The sequence below is a fragment of the Felis catus genome, chromosome C1 (genome assembly GCF_018350175.1).
Source record: "Felis catus isolate Fca126 chromosome C1, F.catus_Fca126_mat1.0, whole genome shotgun sequence".
Taxonomy (NCBI): Eukaryota; Metazoa; Chordata; class Mammalia; order Carnivora; family Felidae; genus Felis; species Felis catus.
In genome coordinates this window covers 129,901,116-129,919,271 of record NC_058375.1, presented here as the reverse complement: position 1 = coordinate 129,919,271, position 18,156 = coordinate 129,901,116, and the positions used below count along the sequence as shown (strand labels likewise).

The 18,156-nt window shown below is 39.2% G+C and overlaps 1 protein-coding gene and 1 long non-coding RNA gene across 6 annotated transcripts in view; one reads left to right on the top strand and one right to left on the bottom strand.

Moving 5' to 3' along the window:
* Nucleotides 1–18,156, bottom strand: part of SPOPL (speckle type BTB/POZ protein like) — an 83,141-nt gene that overhangs the window by 63,807 nt on the left and 1,178 nt on the right. Inside the window, exons 1-2 of one of the 3 annotated variants that reach the window (XM_023259293.2) lie at nt 14,838–15,008; nt 12,400–12,480 (exon numbers count right to left, since the gene is read on the bottom strand). The exons of 1 other annotated variant lie outside the window; for it this stretch is intronic. The gene's annotated coding sequence lies outside the window, so the exon portion shown is untranslated. Of the gene's footprint in view, nt 1–12,399; nt 12,481–14,837; nt 15,009–18,156 lie in introns of those variants that run through there. One more of the 3 variants, XM_023259294.2, reaches the window with a different exon arrangement.
* The window catches only part of LOC111561846, a 388,482-nt gene continuing 385,526 nt past the window's right edge, over nt 15,201–18,156 (top strand). For all 3 annotated transcript variants that reach the window (XR_006583156.1, XR_002744788.2, XR_006583157.1), the window contains exon 1: nt 15,201–16,297. This is a non-coding gene — a long non-coding RNA (uncharacterized LOC111561846). The remainder of the gene's footprint in view (nt 16,298–18,156) is intronic.

The following is an 18,156-nucleotide window of genomic DNA, read 5'->3' as shown; positions in this document are numbered from 1 at the left end:
AGCTGCACTCCTCTGGACTTCCAATCTACCAGCAGCAGAGTTCCTTAGGATCTTAGCCACTTGAAATTTTAGCAATCTTTTTCAAAGATTCTGACTTGGAACTTACCTAAAATATAAAATAGCTTGAGCAACTATGAAAATAAACTTCAGGATATCATTTTTATAACAGAACTAATTCCCATCTGTCACCAATTTAATCCCCCAATACTTCTTATTAACAACACTTCATTGAGACCTTCCCATTCTTAAGACATTTTGACTTCACTTCCTTCTTTATCAAACTCAAACCCTCAATGCTCCCACTTCAAACACTCTCCAGCAAACATGCTTAACATTTCACTCCTTTGTTCTTTTACTACAACAATTCTGTAAACCCTCCACTCCATGTCAATCTAACTACCCACTGTTCCTTTATTTGGGTTTCTGAGCAATGGTGTAAAAAATCTTTATAGGCAGAAGAGTAGTTTCTTAACTGGATGCTTTCATTAAATACATATTTCTATTTTTAACTCTCTGTTGTCAAAAGGGTTTGTTGTGAAAGAAGTCTTACCAATTAATGATATAATTAAATTAAATTAAGCTGAATTAGAAATTCACCTCCTCAAGTTGTACTAGACTCATTTTAAGTGCTAAATAGACAAAAGTGGCTAGTGGCTATCATAATGGAAAGTGGAGATTATGGAACATTGCCACCATTGCACAAAGCTTTATTAAACATTGCTGCTCTACACATTCCATGGCAAGACTACTCAGCCACTATTCCAGCTCATATAACCTATAATTTCCCACTATATATTGCATTCCTTTTGACTTTACTCTTGCAAGCTATAGCACCAACCATGGAACAGGCTGGTACCTAAAGTGGTCAATAAGGGCAGTGGTATCATAACTATCTCTTATCATCACCTAAGACCAAATGGAGTTTGTTGCCCCAGTTATTTGTGTCCCAGCCCACTTAAAAAAAAAAAAAAAATTTATTGTGTTTATTTTGAGAGAGAGAGAGAGAGAGAGACATACTGAGTGTGAGCGGGAGAGGGGCAGGAAGAGAGGGAGACACAGAATCTGAAGCAGACTTCAGACTCTGAGCTGTCCGCACAGAGCCCAACATGAGGCATGAACCCACAAGCCGTGAGATCATGACCTGAGCCAAAGTCAGACACTCAACCGACTGAGCCACCCAGGTTCCAGCCCACTTCTAATCGTGGAAATCCCCATCTTGATACTGTCATTAAAGGAAGGTGTTAGTTACACTTTATCTGAGAAGGGTTAGAAAAAAAGAGGCATACTCATTAAACTCCTTTCATATTTTGTTACCTGTTAAAGGCAGAACTCATTACTGCACATGTATCTCACATATTACTAGACTAGAGCATGGCAGCAGCTGGAGTAAAGTTTCCGTAAGATAAGAGAAAATACACTTTTGGAACCTTTTAGTTATTAAAATCTAGGTGAAAATTTGGCAAAATAGCATGCCTTAGGATAAAGGGTAATAGAAATCTTTATGTCTACATCATTACACCCTGCATGCCCATCACCATTAAAATGACTTCATTTTCCTTAAAGAAAAACATTCTTGGGGCACCTGGGTGGCTCAGTCAGTTAAGGGTCTAACTTTGGCTCAGGTTATGATCTCATGGTTTGTGAGTCTGAGCCCTGCATGGGGCTCTGCACTGACAGTGCAGGGTCTGCTTGGGATTCTCACCCCCCCCCGCCCCCCCGCTGTCTCTGCCCCTCCCCCACTAGTTCTTTCTCTCTCAAAACAAATTGTCAAAATAAATAAAATTTTTAAAAAATTTAAAGAAAAACATTTTTGTGGGGCCTGGGTGGCTCAGTTGGTTAAGCAACCGACTTTGGCTCAGGTCATGATCTCAAGGTTCATAGGTTTGTGCCCCGAGTAAGCTCTGCAGCTAGGAGGCTGGAGCCTGCTTTGGATTGTCTCCCTCTCACTCTCTGTCCCTCCCCTGCTCAAGCTCAGTCTCTCTGTCTCAAAAATAAACAAACATTAAAAATTTAAAGAAAAACATTTTTTTGAAGAAAAACATTTCACAAAGCTGTTTAGTTTACGAGAAAAAAAAAGAAATAAAAAGAAGTCAAAAAGAAAAGAGAAAGAAATACAGCAAAATGATCTATGAAGAACAACGTGTTAGGAAATCCTGGGTTTTAAGCCCGTCTTTTCTGAAATGATGTAGCACATGGTTGAACTGGACTTAATAAAAGCAGATTATTGCCATCCACTTACCAGCCCTACCTCTCTCACAAGGAAATGCTTTGCAAAATAAACTAAATCACTCTTGTACCTCATGGGAACACTCTAAGGACATGAATGCCATCTCAGCTCTTCTGATGAGCTAATAATTCCAAGGTTCTTATGACTAGCAATAATCAGTAACTACTTAAGAACATGTAGAGCACAAGTATTTACCAAATGGCTGCTCTACCCAGGAACAGTATTTTGCAGCAGTAAGAAATGAAGTCAGATATAAAATATAAGCTATAGGAGTACCTGGCTAGCTTAATCAGTTCAGCCTGAGACTTGATCTCAGGGTCATGAATTCAAGACCCACATTGGGTATGGAGCCTACTTAATTTAAAAAAAAAAAAAAAACAAAATATATATATATATATAAATATATATATATATAATAAAAGCTATAAAAAGGCATATAAAAAAAGGCATATGAAAATGTTAAAAAGGGAAAAGTACCTTATCGGCAGTTACTTGAGTCTATGTGTGTCTTAATAGAAGAAATCAACAACAACTAATTAAGAACAAAAGGTGCAGGAATGGCACTTCCCTACATATCATTCTAAAATGATCTATACTCAGTGAGGAATAACCACAATCGTAATACTGAAAAGGATACACAAGAGGAAATAAGTTTTTGAATCCTTGGTTTTCACTATTTTATTCAATAATGAAAAATATATTAGTAACATTGCCTTCTCTTGACACAAGAAAAAATTCCATACATAATAAGAAATTAAATATAAAACAGCATACAGCATGCTGTGGGCATATGGTTAAAATTTTCTCAATTTTCAAGATCTGAAAGCTGAGTAAGCTCTGCTGTGTAGACAATGTTTCCCTTATTTAAGGGGTAGCAAAACCTCACACACACACACAAATGAACTTACACAACCTACAATCTGGGTAGACAGTCAAGTAAGAGCAAGAGCATTCCAGCATTATGTAATGAGAGCTTTGAGCCAATGTTGCAGGCTCATTCAATAAACTAGCCTACAAAACTTTTCACCAGCTTGCAAAATCTTAAAACCATTCCCATGTTTAGCAATAGTTAGGGAGAAATGCGCCATCTGTCAGAAAGTCAGTGAACTATATAGTGAAGCTATCATTTTCATGACAGACTCATTTTCCTTAAATTATACTTAAATTTGTTTTATATTCAGCATCTTATCAACTGACAAGGCAGCCAGAATCATCTGATGGGTTTTGTAAAAATAAACATGTCTCTATTCCACTTTTCCTGGGTGTGCATGTGGGAGGGGTATGTGGTACGAGTGGAGAAAGAAATCATGCTTATTTTGAAAAACTAGCTTATCCACAATGCAATACCACTTTACAACCACCAGAATGGCTAAATAAATGAAACAATATCAAGCAAATGTTACAGAGTATGTGGGACAAATGGAACTCTCATTCACTACTGATGAGAATATAAATTGACACAACCACTTTGGAAAACACTGGATAATACATACTAAACCTGAACACAAGCACACACCACAATGTAAACAGTTTCACTACAAGGAACATAACCCACAGAAATACATATGCAGCAGCAAAAGACACACACAAGAATATTTTATAGGAGCACTATTCACTGTAGCTCAAAACTGGAAACAACCTATATGTTCACTAACAGTAGAAAGGATAACTTATGGTGTATACAGTCATACAATGGGACAGAATACTACAGAACAATGAGAATGAGTAAGCTATGCTATGCACTACATGAATGAATCATAGAGAAAGAAATATTTTGGATAAGAAGCAAGGCATAAAGGTGTACATGCTGTATGATGCTGTATGCATGTCTTCAAATGGATATTAAACTTCAGTAAAAATTTACCTAAAATTAAAAAAACAACAACGAATATTTAATAAATAAATAAGCAGCCTGACGCCTGGATGTCTGCAATAAAATCCTGTACTCAGGGCCATGTTACCTCCAGTCTAAAACTGGGACAGAACACTTTTTAAAATCTTCCTTCTTGCTCACTTAAAAACATTTTTATATTAAAACAAAGAATGCTGTATTAAGGTAACAGAATGCAAGAGTCAAATCCTTTTTAGAAGAAAACACTAAAAGTTGGACAAAATGTTAACACCAAAGCTCTCCCCCACTCCACCATTACCTGGACCACTCAGATCTTCACCTCTCTTCCATCAGCCAAGAGTTCACTCTTCTGCCAAACATTTAGAAGAAACATTTGAAAAGTAATGACCTACCCTAGCAGGGTAGTCATGAGGATTAAAATAAAGAGTGCATATACAGTTTGCAGCACAGTGCCTAAACACTCAATGGCTAGACAGTTTTAATAAATTCGAAGTAATGAAGCTTACAGGTCAAGGGCTATTTCCAATGCATCACTGTAAACACAGAACCTGACATTCAACAGTTGGTCAATAACTCTTTGTGGAATAAATGAATGATGTGCGCTCAAAACAAAAAATAAAAACAAAGCGAAAGTGAGAATGAGAAAAATCAAGAAGTTCAAAGGAAGGTCTTAACCTATTTTTTTAAATGTTTGTTTATTTTTGAAAGAGAGAGAGAGAGAGAGACAGAGAGACAGAGAGAAAACGAGCAGGAGTGGGGCAGAGAGGGAGAGAGGCTCTGTACTGACAGCGGAGAACCTGGTGCAAGGCTCAAACTCATGAACCTTGAGATCATGAACTGAGCCAAAGTCAAATGTTTAACCAGCTGAGCCACCCAGGGGTCCCTTAACTTACTTTTATTATTAAAGTATACAATAAGATTTTATATCTCAATGAACCAACAAATCATCAACATATGAAACCATCAAAGTAAACAAAAACTACCTCGGTATTATTTTTACTCCATATACTTCACAATGCGGAAGTAGGATGTTTTAACTAAAATTAAAACATGGTTCTTTAGTTTGAAACCCTTTAAAAATATTTCTGAATGAATTCCTTATGAGGTTGACAGGAATCATAAGTATATCACAGGTTATTTTCAAGACATCCATCATAGCATGTCAGTATTCTGAGTAACTATGTCACAACACAGCTGAAAGGAGATTTCAGCTGAAACTCTATACAGTATTATTTTTATGAAAATAGAAATGTAATTTAGATATCAAAGTTGTCAAGACTGCTATCTTACATTAGTTTTAAAAGACAAATCAACAATACTTTATCTTCATTGTGTGCCCAAAATACCAAAGACCCATTTGATAAGGCCCCTTTTCCCTATCTTTTAAGCAAATCATCTACTTATCCTACATCAAAAATAGCATTGTTCCTAATTAACCAACATTTACACATGTAATTATGTAAAAAGCACTATTCTAAACGTAAATGTAACTCATTTACTACTTACTTACAACTCTTTCAAATGATAAGTACTGTTTCATTTCCATTTTATAGACAGGAACATTGAGGCAGAGATGGTAAGTAACTACTTAAATTCACAAAGTTGTTAAATAGCAGTCTGGATTCATGCTCTTAACCACTGTGCTATGCTGCTTAGAGAGCTCTGAAGTAAAGCAGAATTTTAGAATTCTAGAGTGTAGCAGAATTTTAGAATTCAGAAAGTTTTGAGGTAAAGCAGGATAAATTTTCATCTCATTTTGGGAGGTTAGTATTTTGAGGATCTTGGGTGCTAATCATAAGATGAGGCAGTATTAATGCCACATTTCATTAAATCTAAGATGCCCATTTTTCCCCCCGTATTTCAACATTTCTAAAGTTGATGGCATTTTACAATTATAATTGATAGTGTTCTCTCTCTCTCTGGGGTACAAAATAATATTGCATCTGGTAATTGATGGTGAGTACAATTCAAAGCCTTATAGTATTACCCGTACCTAGCATAAAATACCTAATGTACTTGACATAATGTCTGATAAAAGTTCGGTAAAAAAGGGAAGTTCTGGGGGCGCCTGGGTGGCTCAGTTGGTTAAGAGTCTGACTTTGGCTCAATCATGATCTCACCATCCATGAGTGCGAGCCCTGCTGTCAGGGTCTGTGCTGACAGCTCACAGCCTGGAGCCTGCTTTGGATTCTGTGTTTCCCTCTCTCTCTCTCTCTCTCTCTCTGCCCCTCCCCTGCTGGTTCTCTCTCTCTCTCTCTCTCTCTCTCTCTCTCTCTCTCTCTCTCTCTCTCTCTTTGTCTCAAAAATAAACATTAAAAAAAAAAAGTTTTAAAAAGGGCAGTTCTGGGGAACCTGAGTGGCTCAGTTGGTTAAGCATCCAACTCTTGGTTTAGGCTAAGGTCATAATTTCACAGTTCATGAGTTGGAACCCACATCGGGCTCTGTGCTGACAGTGCAGAGCCTGCTTGGGATTCTCTCTCCCTATATCTCTGCCCCTCTCCCGCTCTCTCTCTAATTAAATAAATAAAATTAAAAAAAAGGGGGGGCAGTTCTTCCCTGTAAACCAAAATGATCTATGAAAAAATTCCATGTAAAAATATCTTTACACCATAGTAAGTAAGTTGTCAGTTTCTCATATCCGTGTTCAAATAAACTTGGTTATACTTTGCTAGGAAAAAATACTGGCTTCATTAGACAATTTGATGATGAAACTTTTGATAAAGGACTTGCAATAGGGAAGAGCAGACAAAAAATAATGGTGAAAATAAAGACACCTGAGAAAATAAAAATCATCAAGAATAAAGCATAAACCAAGATATTCCCAAACACCATTTGATTCAGGCCAGTTCTCAAATGCCATTGATAAAATGCTCACATAAAAAAAAAAAAAAAATCAAGTTTTAAATAATACATTTTGAATGCAATGAGAAATGACCAATCCAGTTAGTGTATGCCCACACTCCACTTGAGATCTAACAAAACTGGGAATACTAAACTTGAAGCTCAACTGCCATTTTAGTTAAAAAAGGTTTAAACTGATCCTAATTGGGGGCGCCTGGGTGGCTCAGTCGGTTAAGCGTCCGACTTCAGCTCAGGTCATGATCTCACAGTTCGTGGGTTCGAGCCCCGCGTCAGGCTCTGTGCTGACAGCTCAGAGCCTGGACCCTGCTTTGGATTCTGTGTCTCCCTCTCTCTCTGACCCTCCCCTGCTCATGCTCTGTCTCTCTCTATCTCAAAAATAAATGAAACATTAAAAAAAATTAAAAAAAAATAAACTGATCCTAATTGCTACCAAAATTTTAATTAAATTAAAATAAATTAACTTATTTGGAAGCTTCCTGTGTTGATACATGCCTTCACAATTTCAGAATGAATTTATATTCAATAATGGTTTTGTGGATTTGTTTTTGTTTTTTACTTACATGATAAAAACTATTTACCTTTCAGGGGAATTTCCCACTAAAACACCAAAAATTATAACCAAATTACAAGTGAAAAAAGTGCCTTGAGTCAATTGCACTCTTTACCTTGAAAAAAAAAAAAAAAGGAAAAGAAAAAGAAAAAAAAAAAAATCACTTAATTCCCTTGGGAGGGGGAGTAAGAGAAGCACAAACGCATCTACACAATAGAAAACTGTTAAATTTGCTTCAAAAAATATACCCAGAGAGGAAACAATGATTCCTTCTTTGCTAACAAATCTCTAGTATTTTAAAAGCATCATACTACTTTTCAGTCATACTACAACCTTTGAGATCTTACATTACTTAATAGGAGTGTAAACATCTCTTTTTAAATCGTCATTCCTGATTATTTTTATTCCTGTATCGAACAAAGAATGAAAACAAATATGACAACCTCAAAGGAAGATTTTCTAAGCATATTCATATTGTACAGATAAATTACTCCCATTATATGTTAGTTCTAGGTATATAAACAACCTACCCCAACTATGGTCTAAGGTAATGCAATTTTATATTTGTAGACATTTTTTTTAATCTATCTTTTACCTATGTAAAGTTTTGTTTCACATACAGTAGTTATAGAAAATAATTCAGAACATAATACTAATAATTATTCTGTCCTCCTTTAGAACATGTAGGCAAGTCTGAAGAAAGCAAGAAAGAGGAGCTCTACACATGTACATAAATAAAAGCCCTGAAAAAGTACACCTGTAAGAACCATCGTAATATATAAAAAATATACAGTTGTTTTACAAGAATTCAGTAAGATTTAAAGAACTAAAAACCAGGGAGAAGGCAAGAGCAAAAGATACTAAAGCCAGTAAGAACAAAAAAAAATAAACTTAGAGTTACAATTTTCTTTAAAAATTTTTTTTAAAAAGTTACAATTTTCATAATACAAAATTTAAGCAAGACTGCTCAGCAGATTAGAATAGCAACATTTTGGGTGGCTCAGTTGGTTAAGAGTCTGCTGATTTCAGCTCAGGTCATGATCTCAGCTCATGAGTTCAAGCCCCATATCGGGCTCTATGCTGACAGCATGGAACCTGCTTGGGGACTCTCTCTCTCTGACCCTTCCTCGTTCAAGCTGTCTCTCTCAAAATAAATAAACTTAAAAAAAAAAAAAAGGCAACATTTCTACAATAACTCACTGAGGGGCGCCTGGGTGGCGCAGTCGGTTAAGCGTCCGACTTCAGCCAGGTCACGATCTCGCGGTCCGTGAGTTGGAGCCCTGCGTCAGGCTCTGGGCTGATGGCTCAGAACCTGGAGCCTGTTTCCGATTCTGTGTCTCCCTCTCTCTCTGCCCCTCCCCCATTCATGCTCTGTCTCTCTCTGTCCCAAAAAAATAAATAAACGTTGAAAAAAAAAATTAAAAAAAAAAAAACTCACTGAATTCAGAAGAAAGTTTCGATAAAGCCCATTCCCCTCTTATTTTAAAATAGGTGAATTCTAGGGGTGCCTGTCAGGTTTGGTTGATTAAGCAACCTACTCCTGATTTTGGCTCAGGTCATGATCTCATGGTTCCTGAGTTTGAGTCCCTCGTTGGACTCTGCATTGACAGCACAGAACCTGCTTTGGGTTCTTTCTCTTCCTTCTCTCTGCCCCCTCACCCTGCTCATGCACTCTCTCTCTCCCTTTCTCACGATAAATAAATAAACATAAGCAGATGAACTCTAGAATATTTACTGTATTTTTAAAATCCATTTAACATCATTTTCCCTTTTAATACACTATTTTCTAAGAGACTGATCTTGTCAATTAGGTTTGGCCTATTGCAGTATTTTTCAGAAAGTAATCCCTGCAATTAAACTGTGTCCTCCTCTGGCGCAAGAGGGTAAATCCAGAGACATTTAGACAACTACCTAAAATAGTATTTATGGCCTCAGGGTAGTGTTTCTGAGTCCAAAAGCACCATCATTGACCATATACCTGAGGTTTGGTAGCAAACTCTTAGCAATTCTTACCAAGGCCTTCATTTTCAATTCTCTACATTTGAGAAAAAGTTATACATATAAAATTTCTCCCGTAAAAAAAAAAATCACTAAAGCATAACAGATATTTAAGTTATGCTATCAATTACTTAATGATTCTATAACATATAAAATATAAAGCTAACCAGAAAAAATAAAACATCACCTTGGACAATAAATGCTACAACAAAGATCATCTTTAATTTTTGAAGATAATCAGCAGATATCCCCATGTTTGGTGCCTATATGGGTGGTAATAATATTAATCAAAATGGCAAACAGAAAGAGGTATACAAGTTCAAGAAAAGAACTTCTGAATGGCACAGTCAAGCTCTCTAGCCTATGATGCACATGCTAGAGCCACAATTCCTTGACTTTGCATGCTTCCAAAATACCTATCATTTCTTTGAACCCCTCATCACTGCATTGCCCTTTCCACCTCTCTACTTGTCTTTCAGAAACACTCTGCTCAAGTGTCATTCTCCTAAGAAAGCCTTCTCTGATGCTACTTCTCTGTGCTTCCAAGGTAACCTGAATAAGCTGCAACGACAGCACTGATCACACTATAACAATACTTAACTGTCCATTTCCCCTAGTTTCTGAAGTGTAATTGCATTTCTAAAAGTTTAGTATTCAATGCCTAATAGTACTTAAAAAGCATATTCTGTTGGAATATGCTCTGAATAAATGAGCTGTAGAAAAGAATGTGAGATACTTATAGAACATCTAGATGGTGATAAATGGAAACACGGGTCTGAAGTGAGGAAGAAAGATGGCTCATGCTATAAATATAATTTTATCCTAAATTTAGGACTGTTGCTTTGGCAGATTAAAACAAATTCATCACCAACTAGTTTATGGATGGACAACTACTGAGAAATATAAAATTTTCTTCATGTTGTTCAATCAAAAGTGTACTTTTTAGTTACCAACTTAATTGATTTCTCAGCTTGATTCAATACAGTTGACATAGTTGATTACCCACTCCTTTCTTTCTCAAATAGTCTCCTGCCTTGGGGTAAATTTTTTTCCCAACTCTGGTTACATCTTCTCAGTCTCCTTTGTTCCATTATTTTCTCCCTGATGTTTCATGTTGGAGATTCATAGGGGACTACTATATTCCTTTATTACCTCTCTCCCTAGGGAATCTCATCCCCCACTGCCCACACTAAGATATTAATTGTAAGCCATATATTAACAATTCCCAACTGAACTATCATCAATACTCTCTCTGCTTCCCAGAAACAAATAAACAAGAAACTGCTCATCTCCCCAGTATTCCCTATGTTAGGCACAAGAACCACCAACCCTGGAAATCTGCCTTCTCCTCCCTCCAGATCCCTTAGTCTAATTCACCACCAAATCCTATCAATTTTACTTCCCCCCAATCCAGCTACTTTCTATCACTGCCATCCTGGCAACGGTGTGGTTCATAGACCAACACTGGTCCATGAACCGTTGTTACTGGTCTGAGACAAGATAAAGACAGAAACTGAGAGAAGTATTTAGAAATATTTATACCAATTTGACACTGCCACAACATTCATTTCTGTGTCATTCATATTCTGTGCCACTAAAGTACCAGTACAGATTAGAAACCAAATCAATCCAAAACAGGTTGTTCTCCACAGATGAGTTTGAGAAGCACTGGCCTAACTGGTCTCCCTGCATTTATGCTTGCCCTTCTCCAATCTGTCCTCCGCAGAGCCGCCAAGTGATATTTTATAGTAAAAACGTAAGTAACTTATTCAGCCTTTTAACATTACCAAGTGGCTTCCCACTGCACTTGGGATTTAAGTACAAAATGCTTAGCAATGATTAACCATTGTGGTATGTTTTACATCACCCAGCTTCACATACTAAGGTCCAGCCCCTACAGGACTTTTCAGTTCTAAAAAGCTGAAATTGCCAACATTACTTGGGTAACTCCAGTTACTCCTTCAGGTTTAGCCTAATAGTCATTTCTTCAGAGAAGCATTCCCTGATACATTAGTGGGTTTTCATTGCTTACAATAACTTTCTTGTGTGGCAGTTATCATAATTGTGATCATTATTTTTGTAATTATCTGTTTAGTTTCTTTATGCCAATAGCTTTTGCGTCCATGAATACAGGTAGACTCCTTCGATTACCTCACCAGAGCCTAGCATGGTGCCTGGCACAGATCAGTTGTTCAATAACCTTATCGTAAGTGAATAAAATGCAAGTATCTTCAATATCTAATCATACACAAGACTTGGGATAAGTCTGTATACCATGCGCTTTATGAAAGTTACAACTCCTTTACTTCCCTAAACAACCTAAAAAGACAGGAAAACCTCACTGTCACAGGAAAACCTCACTGTCAAAACCCAGAAAGGTAAAGAACTTTGTGTAAAGTAACCAACAAGGAACTGGAAGATCTGAGAGACAACACAAGGTAATAGACCACAACAATACCGTCTGGCTTCATTGCTCAGAAAGCTGTATGATTTTGTGGAAGTTAAGTAATTTCTCACTTTCTCAGGTTCCTTATTTGTGAAGTGGAGATATAATAAAGCCTTCTTCAAGGGATTGTTAGGAGGTTTAAACAAGACATTAAGTTATTCAAAACAGTGCCTGGCACAGGGTTTTATAAGTGTGATTATCATTATCTGTAATATTACCAGTGCTCTCTTATAAAATAATTTTATCTGTTTACTGGCTTATTGTCTGTCAGTGCCATTCTAAAATAAATTACAAAAAAGCAGAGTTCATATTATTATTTGCTGACGGAGCTCTTCTCAGCCAGGGTTCTCTAAGAATTAAGCCCTACAGAAACTGAGTTAAGTGATTATTTCCTCAGCTCGCTCTCAAGGTAGACAGCTAGTCCCATCTCAGGTACACAGGAGAGGAGTCAATTCATTACATACCTTGGATGCCTTAGGGCATTAGGGCTTGATATTCGTTGGAACTCTTGGCTCAGAAGGGCTGCTCTTATGTATCCTCAATGCCTGGCATGAAGTAAGTGCTTATTAAATATTTTTAGAATGAATGAATATATACAAAACCAAAGGAAGAGTGCTTAGCACAGAGTAGATGCTGAGTGTCAATTTTATTCCACACCTTCAAAATTCCTATAAACTTCCAAAGTCTTTCTCTAGAGGAGTCATTTTTCTTGAACCAGGGCTTGTATTATTCAAAGTCAAAAATGCAGAATGTAGACAGGAGGAAAGCCAAGAGACAGAGAAACCAGTGTTGACAAAAACGATGTGGAAGATAGGTAGACTCTGGATATGTGGGGAAAAGAGTAGAGGTTATTGTAGGCCAGAGAACAGCATAAGCAAAGGCGCTGTCACTCAAAAGTTTGGAGTACATTTCATTGGTGACACAAAAAATAATTTTAAGCTATATGTGGGCAAACATCTTTATTTTGATAGTTGCATATATCACTATTTATAACAATACTAAACAGTACCTATTTGGATTTTAACTGTGTTGTTACAAAAAAAAGTATCAAGAAAATAATAATGCCCAGGAAGTAAGCAGATATGACAGAAATTGTCAGGGTTTTAAAGAGTGAGTAAAATCTGGGGAACATCAAGGCATGGTCATGTTAACAAACATAACATCTTAAGAGAGAAAAGCCACTCGTCTTTTGAATGAAGCCAACCTCATGAATAGCAATTCAATATAAAGGACAGATGGGTGTGAACAGTTTTCAGTATTTAATTTGTAGCATACTAAAATTCTTATCAGTAAAATCCTCATTTTCCACTATGATAAACCTGCTATGTATTTCAATTTCATTTATTCTCAAAACAAAGATACCTGAAGCTGGGACTGACCTGCTTGTAGCCTGGTAACTTACCTGAAAATAGGGAGCTAAAACTGCACTTTTCACACCAGAAGGAATTAATTTATACAGTAAAAGAATATGAATCATATCTACATCAAAAAAGGTGTTAGATAAAAAAGAGCAAAAAGCAGCTCTCTATTCCCACCTTCCTTCCCCCAAATAACCTACCATTAGCCAAACCAAGTTAAGCTAAGAGATGGTAAAGAATATTTACCGTGCCAGGTACTGTTGTATTTTACCTGCATTAAGTTATGCAATTATCACTACCATCTTATCAAGTATATCACTATCCCCATTTTATAGTTGTAAGAATACTGAGGCATAAAGAGATTAAGTAACTTGCCCAAGGCCAGAGCTGGTAAATGGCAAGGCTGGGGTTTAGATCCTGGCAGTATGGCTACATCTGAGCTTTGAACCATTAGGCACCATTTCTCTCAAGAATAAACAGGATGATCATTTGAAATATTCCACCTTTCCCATTATGGCAGCGGAGATGTAATTTCCCAAAGTATAAACCTTTTATTACTTAAATTTTCTAAGAAACAGTGGATTCTGAAGCTGCAAGGAAAAATCGGGAAGACAAGTACTATAAAGGATATCTAGGCCCAAGATTATTCAAATATAGACAAAGAACCAAAACCCTAAAAAGTATGGCTGAATGACACAATTCACAGAGAAAGAAGCCAAAAGTTAGGCCAAGCAAAAGGTGAATCTTATGTGTACCGACTCTACTGCTCTAAAGGAGAAAACTCGATCATTCCCTTCCCTTTATTCAGCACACATAGGCTCAAGAGGAAGAAGAGTTAACAGAAAGGATAGCACAAGGGAATAAAAGGGGAAAGTGAAGACTTGGACCCTGAATCACAGAGTTAGCTTAATGTAACCTGGTGAACCTGAAAGAGAATCTGTGACACGGCAATGTGTGCTTGGAGGAAGAGGTAGGTTGCATGAACACCGCAGTAAACACTGAATGGTCTGGCTGGAGAGCGGAGAATTTACCCTACAATGGGCTTAATGGGAATAACTTCACACATACATATGTTTCGGATGAGAGGTGTGGGTGAGGACGCTGGGGGGTGGGGGTGGGGTTGGGGCTTCCCTCTCTGGGCTGTACTCCCGGTGGGGAAAATAAAAGGGCGGGAGTGGAGGTATACAGGTATAGAGGAGGCCGACTGGCGAAGGAAAGGGGCGAGGCTTGTGGAGGAAAGTCTAGGGGATCCTGGTAGGCGGAGGCTGGGAAATCGATGGGGGGGCGGGGGATCGCCAGGGGAAGCAGAGACTAGCGAGGGGGAGGACGGGCCCGGAGGGCGGAGGGTGGGGCTGGGGCGGAAGGCAGCCCTGAGAAAGGGAAGGCACGCCGCCGGAGCAGGGGTCCCGGGCCAAAAGGGATGGGGGCGCAGTGAGTGAGAAGAAAGCCGCCTCGCTCCAGCGCAGGCGAGTGGGAGGGGTGAGGGGTTGGAGGAGCAGGCGACCGAGGTGCGGCGGGGACCTCGGAGGGGGAGGGGCACCTACCCTGACGTGCGGGGCGGCGGCGGGCAGTCCCGGCAGCGGCTCCTCTCCCGCTGAGGCGGCGGCTGCGGCGGCGGCGGCAGCGAAGGTGATGGCGGCGAGTCCCTGTGGCGGCCGCCTCCACCGAGCCGCATCCCTCCTCCCCGGCCCGCCCTGCTTCCCTATCTCCCGCTCCTAAACTTCTTCCCCGGGATAAACAAACCCGCCGCCAGGGGCGGCCGCCTCCGCTGCTCCCGCCCCCGCGCAGCCCCCCCCCTTCCCGGCCCCGGGCCCGTCCGGGCTCCGGCTTCCGAGTTGCGACTCCAGCCCCAGCCCCAGCGTGCGAGGGCGCGTGCGCGCGGCGGCGGCGTGGGCTCGCAAGGCTCTTCCTCCCTCCCTCCCGCGCCGGGCACTTCCGGGCCGGCCGGGATCCGTCGCCGGGTTTTGGAAGCCACCGCCGCTCCCTGCGCCAGGCGCTGGGCTCTCAGCAGGGCGCGTCCGCCCACCGGCCGCGGTGGAGAGGATGAGTTACCTCGCCTGGCGGGGATCTCCTTCGACCCAGCCTTAAACTTTCCTTACCTAAAAAGTCCACTGATAACGCCTCTTAAGTCGAGAGACGTAGGGTGCGAAAGGAGGCCAACTGTTTCTCCGTACGATTTCCTTGAGGTTGTAGCAGACTAGAAAGCCAATATGCAACTTTTACTGAACCTTTGTTGCGAGCCCGTAACTATGTGAAGGGATAGAACAAAAACAGCAGTGTACGTCTCCAGCTAGAAATACAGACAACTCCGGGTAGGCAAATGAAGTGCCACAGTGGAACGGTTTTCGGTTAGAGAAGATGAGCCTCAAAAGGAAGTCTCAGGCCTAGGAAGGGAGGGGGTCCGCCGAGAGGCAGCCGAGGTTGCTTGCAAAGCACTGAACAGGTGGCATCCCATGACTGACGTGGGTAAATTATGCTGTATCTAAGCAAATGTCTGAAGAGATGAGGAGACTGCCTTATGGAGTTTAAAGAAAGGTGAAAACAGAACGTCATTCAGCATTCGTGAGAGAAAACTTGTAGCTGCCAAGAATATTCTCCTTTAAAGAGGTTTGAGGGACCAAAGCAGGCATGAATATCATTGAAGGACCCCCGCCCCCATTCCTTTCACTTTAACTGCGCATCCGTGAACTGTTTACCTCCTTTCCCCCAAAAAAAGAGAGGTGGAAGAAAAACATTATTTTGAGCACTGTAATCAAAGACCTGTACGATCTTTTTAAATCCTCTCAACTTCATTGCAGTTCCATGGTGGAGATTATTCCCACCTTACAGATAAAGCAACTGAGGATCAGAAGTAATAAGTAACTCATTCAAGGGTGAGTGGAGTTTGAATACTGGGAAAGCAGATTTCCCTCACTTCAAATTCATACTACTTTACCTTATTCAACGTATTTAACACCCAAAACGTGTGGGATACAACCAGCATCAAAGATTTTCAGAAAAAAAGGTAAGATCAGCATAACCATAAAATTCAAAATTGACTTAGCCAAAAGTTAAAAAGCAGAAGTGGAAGTGACCGTTATTATGCTAGGGACTGGCGGGGAGAGGAAATATTAGTGAAAAAGTTCTCGTCCAAACATAAAGAAAAAAGTTAAAACTAGTTGCTGTACTCTTGTAGGTCTCTGTTAACTTTATGATATGTGACAGTGAAAATTATGTATAATTTTTGCCCAGGCCTTATAGCTCTTTCAACCCCTTAAGATTCTGTCACACCCTCTCTTCCACTGATCACTCGTTGTTAGGCACTAATACATGTAATATACTCAATCAATCAAATTATAGTAAATCCTTGAGGTAGATTTTCAGTTGGGAATTAAGAAACGAGTGGGTACTTGGCTTACCCTTGACACTTGACTGGGTTCTAGTTAGGGGTGATTTTACCATAAGGATGTCAAATAGCTCCTCACAGTATTCTCATAGAGTCCTTTCCCTAGGCTTGATCTCTGTGTAGTGTTATGACATACCATTCTTTTTTCTTGGCGACTTCAGCCTCTGATAAAGAATAAATATGGCTTGTAACTAATGCTAATAATAAAACTGTGATGGTTTGGCAAAGTAAAAGATGGCTCTACGGTCAATAAGCTTGGATTAAAGCTTGTTCTATAGTACCAGTTCCCTAAAGAACTACCTTTCTTGATTTCGAAGTTATTGGATACCTATTGAAAAACTACACTATTCTAGGCTATAGTTTATTGCCGCCATAAGTGGTTTTTATACAGGTAAGTAACAGTTTTATCACTAGTATAGAGCATAGTATGCTTCCACCGGTCATTTATCGGGTTTGCATTGCTTGAGGCATTAACCATTAGGGTCATCCAATTCCTTAGACAACAGGAAACTTTTGGTACTCATTTTTCTGTTCATTGTCAGTTTTCTATAGAAAACCATCCAGGTTCCTCAGTGGACAACTTAGAAGTTCTACTTATTGTAATTAATAGGTTGGCAGTTAGTAAAGATCAGGAGAATCATTTTCTGAGCTTCATGAGCACAGATCAGAACTTGCCTGTGGATCTTCTTGACCCAACTCTATGGGGCTCATCTGAAGAGCCAACCAAGCATCCCACTTTGATAGTTTAGTGACTGCAGCATTTTATTCCTCTTTTGTAAATTCAGAGATGCTCCCATTTCATGACTGGGTAACCATACAATGGACTGACCACTGCCTTCCATACTACCACCTGTTTTGTACTATCATTTTCCAATTCTAGCTGTTAAAAACTAAAGCATGCAGTGGCAAACAGTTTGCAAATTCATTACTATATTGGGTTTAGAGTCCAGACAGTAGTAACATGCTTTTTAGCAAACACAATATAATTCATGAATCCTAAGTGAGGTACTCTCTGTGCTTCCCTGGACATTTTGCTATTACCCTCACCCTTCCTAAAGTGGTCCACCAAACTCTTCTCTCCGAGTGAGCTGGCTTCCCCATATTTTTCTAACTATTATCCCCTCCTATCTTGAATTTTCTTCAAGGGAACCAAACTCATGCCTTACTTTCATAAACTAACACTTGTGATCAAACATTTAACATAACATGTAGCTTTTGGAATTTATTTTGAAAGAAAAGAACTTGGTTGTTCATTATTTATTACTGTTATAAACTTTAGCTTCTTTATTTGAAAGAAAACACTAAAGCTCTTGTTTAATAACTTGTGAGTTATTTTACATGTAATTTCATTTTCTCTCACCATGTCTCCATTTCTTTGTTTTTTTACCTTGCTTGTGAATTCCTAGTTTTGTAGTGCTTTTGCATTGTATGATACTCATCTATTAAAGATCTGAAAACTTGGGGTACCTTAGTGGCTC